The following is an 8590-nucleotide window of genomic DNA, read 5'->3' as shown; positions in this document are numbered from 1 at the left end:
GTGGTTACTGGAGCCTATAATTACCACCATGAATGCTGTCATCTAGATGGACTTTATGCCAGTAATTTTTTTAAGAAACCTGTTTGCGATGCCTGCTGCTTAAAAGACTATTTTGGTTAAATAGTTGCTCAGCGGTGATGCTTCATGGTAAGAATAGGCAAGATGATGGTATCCATGCCGCCTAGTATAATGTCGTTCCTTCCTTTTTACGTAAGTTAAGAAAAATTGTTAAGCAAGGCATTTTCGGATTGTCTGATACGAGTATACTGGACGTCAAGGTGGGTGGCGCATTTATGCTGTAGATGTCTATGGGTTCCAGTAACCACTTAACACCAGGTGAGCTGTGAGCTCGTCCACCCATCTAAGCAATAAAAAAAAAAAAACGTCTGAGCTCTTAAGCCACAACGACTTCATCTCATGATATGAGGATTCCAGGTATTATTTGTCAAGATTTTTTTTCTACAAGTTTCGATATTCCTTTAAGGTTCTGATTCTCAATAACTTTTAGTTAAACTAAAAACTGAACTTACGTTGCAAACACTTTACTCTAGATTTCAGAAGCAACAATTTTACACCATCAAGTGCGAATACAAAAAATAATACACTGTAATAAGTCGCGTAAACTGGCGCCAAAAGTGGTATAATATATGAATATAAGCAAAAACGCTTTGAGAGGCCGCACGTTTGATGTTCGAGCGAAACCGCGTACGGGAAAAATTCCCTCGACATCTAACTTTGCCTACGCAACTTCGGAATTATATGTGAAGCATTCGGCTCAAACGGTTTCATTAAAATTTTATATTAGAGAAGCAGGCGCGGAATAAGGTAGCGCTGTGGTACTGTCGAACGCGAGCTGAGACTTACGATTGGTTTTTGTGATTGAAAATGCTACTCAATAAAATCCAATTTATTAATAATAATTGTGAACGTTAGCAGCTTGTAAGCGATTAGATAAAAACTGGGCACAGTTTCAATACAAAGTGCACAACCATATCGCAGCCTACATAACCACTCACCATCAGATGGGCCGCATGCTCGTCTATCTACAAAGACAATAAAAAAAAACATTGAAGCTAAATTACTCTTTGTATCTGATTTAAATAAAGACATCTTAAATCGCCTGGGGATTAAATACTAATGGAAAAAGTAGTCGCTTCTCAGACAGCTTTAATGTTTTTATAATATAATGATTCGTTAATGATATATAATATGCGTATAAGCTCCCCTGTTGCAGAGTTCGTTCAAACAAGAGGCGTGTGCAAGTATATAAGAAATATCATTATGTCACTTGGACCTGTGATATTTTATTATATAAATTTAATTGACAGGGAACGGATTACGACTTTGTGACACTTTAATTAATATTACCATTTATCAAAAAATTACTAATTAAAAAAACAAACTTAAAATCCCACTTCAGTTTAATTCTTTACAATTGATGTTTTTTACAGAGCACAAATAAACACCAACTCACTACAAACACTAGTATAAAAATAACTTGGTAACGGTAAATTAAGTTAAAGCACATTTATCTAACTCGTGAAGCCTTCAGATTTACGATTCGGGCATAAATTGCTGTTAATGCGTCATCAAAGGGCCGATAAAGAGAGATAACTAATAAAAAGACCTAGCACTTAAGGGTGAGAAGGCTCTATTGAAGCTCACTGACTGAGAATGGTTTTCTTTTCTGATGTGATTTTTTTTGTGGACCGAATTGCAGCGGGGTATGTGAAGGGGGGACGAGGGGAGGGGGACGGCCGGGCTCAGGCTTGCGCACCCGGCAGTAGCCACTCGGCTTTGGAACTGAGCCGACCTCTACGTCACAGTTTTTCCGACCCGGTCACACGTTGGGCGCCATCAGTTAATCACGATATAACGGTTGTTTCAATCGTACGATGAATGTAAATGATAAACTGTGAACCGAGTGACGTGAAAGAAGCAGATATATTTTTTTAAATTGTGCCGTGTTTTTTTTAAATTTAAAGCAAGTCGATTAAAAAACAAATAAGTGATTACGAAACTAGTGTTAAAAAAACATAAAATAAATTGTGTAGTGGTTTTTATTGTGGTTCCAAGCTAACATTGAAAGCAGTTAATAAACTTCATGTAAGTAATATGTATATAAGCATACTATCCACATCCTAACTTAATCAGATGATTGATAGGTCATAATTTCAAATTCGTGTACGTACGCGATTTAATAGTTATTTATGTACGGATGTGATCAAGTAAGTTAGATAAATTACAACATTATTTTATACTTATTCTTATTAAAATTAACGATGTCCTTTAAGTTTTACAGTAGGTTTAAATAATTTTCCTTATTTTTTACGCTTAAATATCGTTCATTGTATTTGATTGAAAAAGAAAAAGTAAGGAAAGTATGGAAAGGGAAAACTTGTGAACAAATTAGACAGCGAAGTAGAGTCGAGTGTCTCTTGAGAGGAAAGCATTATTTGGTTTCCAAGTTAACAAACTTTTTTTTTTTATATTCCCGATGGAATCAATTAGTTAAGGATTACTTTGTGAACAAAGAGATTCGTATTTCTTGGGTTCGTTAGCGTCGGTTTCAGGGAGTGATTTATAGAGAACAGTCAAAATTTTCCTGTATAATCATTTTACAATTTACTTTTAACTAAAAAAAAAACTTGTCGTTCAAATTTTGCATTACATGAGTACATGAATTCTTAAAGTTTTAATTAATTTTATTGCTTGTGATTTAGATCAATGCTAACGGAGGTCATTATGGCACGGCGTAGGTGGATGGATGCTTAACCCATCTCGTACTAAGTGGTTACTGAAGTCTATACATGTGGCGTGAAAGACACCGCTAACCCTTGTCTAGTGTCTACTTAAGAGGTGGATAAAATGATTTTTCTATTATTTTTGCACTATACCAGGGCAATTTTTTGTCTATACGATCTCATGTCTTAGATGTGAGACGGCATTGACGTTGTCAGGTCTATTCACTCTGGTGACCGTCTAAGCTCTACCATGCAAACTTACCCAAGTTGTAATGCATAATAAACTGTAAAATTTTAAAATGGTGCTTTTACAATGTCAATGGAAAACTGTTTATTAACACTTGAAAGTTCGTTGCAATTCAATTGATTAACAGTTAAAAGATAATATGTCAATTATAAAGTTATTATATTTGCGGGTATTGAAGGCGAACACGATGACGCTCGTTTGTGTGAGATATTCAATTCGACGAAACTTCATTTTCAAATTGCAGTAGATATGTGCCGAGAAAAATTTAATGAAGTATTTGCACTCAGACATTGCAGGTGATAAGTTATTTGATATTATCGTTCTTGTACTCAGTAGGTCTTATATCTCAATAGTCGGCTCGACTCAGTATAAGCTTTCAGAAAGTAAATTGTATGAGCTTGCTGATTAATTAAAGTTTCCTACTCTATAGATAGTGTTCTGTTTTGTCGATTCCAGAATTAAAACCTTCAGCTATAAGATTATTATTAATATTTTTAATCTATGTATTATTGGAACGAAGTTCCTGATGGGACGATGCGGAGGGGTACCCTAACCGGGAAAAGACGTCCGTAACGTAAGATTTTTATTAGTAATGCACACAGTGTACGACTTAACTTTGTAATAACGTACAAAAAATAACATATTTTTTTATCATTTATTGAACCACGATTTCAGAGCATTCGTAAGATCCGTAGTAAGATTTACATTATCGTGAGTTGGTTTAATTAAATTATTGAACCATAGTCGTCTAAAATCAAAATCATTTAATTAATTTTATAAACTATACATTAAAGTCGCCGCTTAATTAATTACTAAGTAGGATTTAAATCATTTGGATCTATGATGTTTTGGCCTTATGGAGATCTTTAGGAGATCCTTACGCGTAAGTGGCAAACATTGTAGTGCCTTTGAAATAAAATTTTATTGGTATCATTTTACAATTTCCGGGATTTATCAATCGTCTATTATCACAAAGTACAAATAAAATGTTAGAAAATTCCGAAATTTTGATGAAAATAATACTCGACCTACTGGTCACTGGACGGGTGAACGAAGCGTGCACTTGCTGTTAAGTAACTATCGATGTCCATTGACATCATAATGTGAATGCTCTCCGGTCCGCGCGTATATTTCCTTAGGCTACCAATGATGAGGTAGGATAAAACAAAAGTAAATGCTCTATATACCTATATCTATATTTACTGGTGGTAGAACCTCTTGAGAGTCCGCGCGGGTAGGTACCACCACCCTGCCTATTTCTGCCGTGAAGCAGTAATGCGTTTCGGTTTGAAGGGTGGGGCAGCCGTTGTAACTGTAACTATACTTGAGACCTTAGAACTTATATCTCAAGGTGGGTGGCGCATTTACGTTATAGATGTCTATGGGCTCCAGTAACCACTTAACACTAGGTGGGCTGTGAGCCCGTCCACCCAACCAAGCAATAAAAAAAAAGTAACTACTCATCTTTCGAACCAAAGCGTGTGACTATTTCGCGGCTGACAAGCAACACAACCAGCGCCGGTGCCACCAATTATTTTAATTTTTTTACTTTTCTAACAGCGTTTATGTCAACTCTCCATAGATGTTATTCTTATCTAATTTTTTGTAAGTAAACTTGTCTGACACTTCTTCTTCTTCGTCGCTTTCTTCGTTGCTGAAGGTCGTGTCCCTGAAACTTGACCGTGGCCTGTCTCGTGAGCTGTTTCCATCTCGTCCGGTCCTCAGCTTATCGAATGGCGGTTGAAACTGGCAACCCAGTTAGAGTGGTTATTTGATGTTTTGTCTGAAACTACTGTGGCGCAAATCTTTGTTTAGGAATTTAGAGATTAACATAAATATATACCTACATTACAAATATTTAACCAATACATTTTGAAATTTGAACTTTAACAAATGCTTTTATTAAAAGCCTTGTTTCATCTGCATTATGTTTTGATAGAATTGCCATTACTGTAATACTATTATGTGGTTGTAATTTGTAATTTAATCTATTAGAACTATAGTGGTTATTTTAGGAAGGGAAATAGAGACCACGAATAATTAGGGGCAGTGGTCATTAATGGTTTATTACAAAATGTATACTATAATAACATTTTGGACACATAATCTGTTGTGATATTGATAATTGCAACTAGCGCATCTACCATCTTTTTTGTAATGTACTTTCTAATTATTGTCTTCATGAGTGGTGGTGCGGTGTGTTGTGACTTTGAAGCCTGTACAAGTATGTGCTTCTTGGCTAATTATGTCACGCGTTGCTGATTCTATGCAATTGAGACTTCCTTCCTGTCTAAAAATGTATGGCACTATTACGTTTTAAATTTTTGTTGATCTGCTGAGACTAGGATACCTCTATCTTTTTTATTGCTTAGGAGGTTGGACGAGCTCACGACCCACCTATTGTTAAGTGGTTACCGGAGCCCATAGACATCTACAACGCAAATGTCGCCACTTACCTTGAGATATGAGTTTTAAGATCTCAGTTTTTTACAGTACAACCGCTGCCCCACCCTTCAAACTGAAACGCATTGCTGCTTTACGGCAAAAGTAGACAAGGTGGTGTCACCTACACGTGCGGACTCACAAGACGTTCTATGATCAATAAAAATAAAATAATTTGAAAAGTGCTGAATATGTTATTCTTTCGCGATGTTCACACAATGTTTTTCGTTGAATGTATCTACAAAGAGCTTACACAATACAATTACCCATAAGTTCAGTGGGCTGAGGAAAGCCAACCGTGCTCCGTCGGACGAGGATGAAGGCAAATAGGTATAACCGCTAACTTAAGCAAGACCCTTCTCAATGGGATCTCTAGGTACGTTTGACGTTTTTGTAATTGAAGGATTGTATAAGATGAAGTGGATCCGCGAATTTCTGTGTTCTATAATACAAAGGTTATGGTGTTAAAGCTTTCATGCTAATTAAAATATTCGGGAGTTGAATCAATTTATGGTCTATTCGAAATTAAACTCTAAGGCCTAGCTACTAAGCGTGCTCTTTATTGCCACTTGTATGATGATGAGGTGGTATAGACATCTATAATGCCGCACTACTGTGATACTTTAAAAAAGGATGTGAAAGCCAAAGACAAATGGTGGAAAAATGTGAAATGACAGAAATTGGACAATGACATTATTATAGCACTATATACCTATCAGAACATTCGGTAAATAAAAATATGTCTTTAGTATTGAATTAAAAAAGTATGTTACATTTGTTTTTAATTTTTTTTATTGCTTAGATGGGTGTACGAGCTCACAGCCCACCTGGTGTTAAGTGGTTACTGGAGCCCATAGACATCTACCACGTAAATGCGCCACCCATCTTGAGATATAAGTTCTAAGGTCTCAAGTATAACTATAGTTACAACGGCTGCCCCACCCTTCAAACCGAAACGCATTACTGCTTCACGGCAGAAATAAGCAGGATGGTGGTACCTACCGGCGCGGACTCTCAAGAGGTCCTACCACCAGTACAAAAGCCACCTATGAAAGGGGAAGTTAGATTCACAGACAGCACGAGATAATATTATGCGCGTATCGATAAGAGAGGTCTATGTCCAGCAGTGGGCAGATAAAGGCTGATGATGATGATGATGATAAGCGAGTAGATAAAAGCGCAAATAAACAGAAAAAGTAGATTCGAGAAACAGCACGGCCTAAGTTTATTTTAATTAAGCTTTCTAGTATAGTATCTTTAGTAGTATCTTTGATATTTAAATCAGGTTTCCTATTAATTTACCTTGTTTAAATTTACAGTCAGATCGAATATGCGCCTCGTAAGAACATAATGAAACGGCAAGTCTGCTTGTGTGCTGCTAATAGGGAACTTGATAGCATTGATTCTAAAGTCTGCACTAGAGTACTGGAATAACTATTCTAGACCAATGTTCGTTTTGGAAAGTATTTGTTTGATAACCATTTCTGAAATGTATTGGACGGTAAAGCATTGTGTAGTTTTCAGAAATATTTGGTATTATATTTACCTATGAAGTTGCCGTTTTACAATACTGGGCATTTGAAACCTAATTTATATCTGGCTGGCAATAAACTCAAATGAACTTTATTTATTACACCGACGAGCTGCCACAGATTAGTGTGAAGATCGGGATGGCTCTTGAAAATCTTAAAAACGGAAAAGCCCCGGGGGAAGATGGTGTTACTTCTGAGCTCTTGAAAGCAGGAGGTCTTCCTGTTATTATGGAGCTCGAGAAGTTCTTTAACACTGTCCTCTTTACCGGTAGAACTCCAAAGGCGTGAAGCAGGAGCATAGTTGTCCTTTTAAGCACAGGAGATAAAACACTTTTAAAGAATTATCGCCCCATCTCACTCCTGAGCCACGTCTACAAATTGTTTTCAAGAGTCATAACGAATCGTCTTACTCAGAGACTTGACCACTTCCAGCTTCCGGAGCAAGCAAGATTTCGAAGAGGATTTGGTACCGTGGACCACATTCACACAGTTTGGCAGATTATACAGAAGACTGAAGAGTATGATCTGCCACTATGTCTGGCGTTTGTGGACTACGAGAAAGCCTTTGACTCGATCAAGACCTGGGCTGTTCTGGAATCTTTGCAGCGGTGTCAAGCTGACTGGCGATACATCGATGCACTAAGATGCCTATACGCTGTCTCTACAATGACCGTCTAAGAATAGAAAGACCAAACGAGACCAATCCAGTTGCGGAGAGGTGTAAGACGGGGGATATTATATCCCCGAAACTGTTTACAAACGCATTGGAGGACGTCTCCAAGACTCTGGACTGGAACGGACGTGGCTTTAACGAAAAGGGCGAATACATTTCACATCTTCGCTTTGCCGATGATATCGTCATCATGGCGGGATCGCTGCAGGACCTATAAGAAATGCTGCACAGCCTTAATACTGCATCCCAACGGGTTGACCTCGGAATGGACTTGGATAAAACCAAGCTAATGTTTAACGGAAGCGTCATTCCGAGACCAATCGATGTTGATGGTACACCTCTCAGAGTTGTTCTAGAGTATGTCTACCTGGGACAGACCCTACAACTAGGTAGAAACAACTTTGAGAAGGAACTGACCAGAAGGATTCAGTTGTGCTGGGCAGCGTTCGGGAAGCTTCGTCAGGTCTTTTCGTCGCCCATACCACAATGTCTGAAGACAAAGGTCTATAATCAGTGCGTCGTACCCGTGCTTACCTACGGAGCCGAAACGTGGACACTGACTGTGCGACTAGTTCACCAACTAAAAGTTACTCAGCGAGCTATGGAGCGAGCTATGCTTGGTTTGTCATTGCGAGACCGAATACGTAGTGAAGTCATTCGGCCAAAAACCAAGGCGATCGATATAGCTCGCAGAGTTAGTAAGCTGAAGAGACAGTGGGCTGGTCACATATATCGCAGAACCGATAACCGTTGGAGTAGATGTGTTCTGGAGTGGAGACTGCGAACCCCCAAATGTAGTTGTAGGACGCCCTCCTGCTAGATGGAGCGACGACCTGCGCAAGGCAGCTGGCAGTAACTGGGTGCGTAGAACCGGAAGATTGGGTTCAGCGGCGAGCTTTGGGAGAGACCTATGTCCAGCAGTGGACTGCCGCAGGCTGATGATGATGATGAA

General features: G+C 38.3%; 1 protein-coding gene across 2 annotated transcripts in view; it reads left to right on the top strand.

The window, feature by feature from the left end:
- Nucleotides 1–1798: 1798 nt before the first annotated feature.
- Nucleotides 1799–8590, top strand: part of LOC101735642 (protein sidekick-1) — a 209506-nt gene continuing 202714 nt past the window's right edge. For both annotated transcript variants that reach the window (XM_038018464.2, XM_038018463.2), the window contains exon 1: nucleotides 1799–2106. The gene's annotated coding sequence lies outside the window, so the exon portion shown is untranslated. The remainder of the gene's footprint in view (nucleotides 2107–8590) is intronic.

The sequence above is a fragment of the Bombyx mori genome, chromosome 21 (assembly GCF_030269925.1).
Source record: "Bombyx mori chromosome 21, ASM3026992v2".
NCBI classification, from domain to species: Eukaryota; Metazoa; Arthropoda; class Insecta; order Lepidoptera; family Bombycidae; genus Bombyx; species Bombyx mori.
The sequence above is the reverse complement of the archived record's forward strand: the minus strand, read 5'-3'. Positions and strand labels throughout refer to the sequence as shown.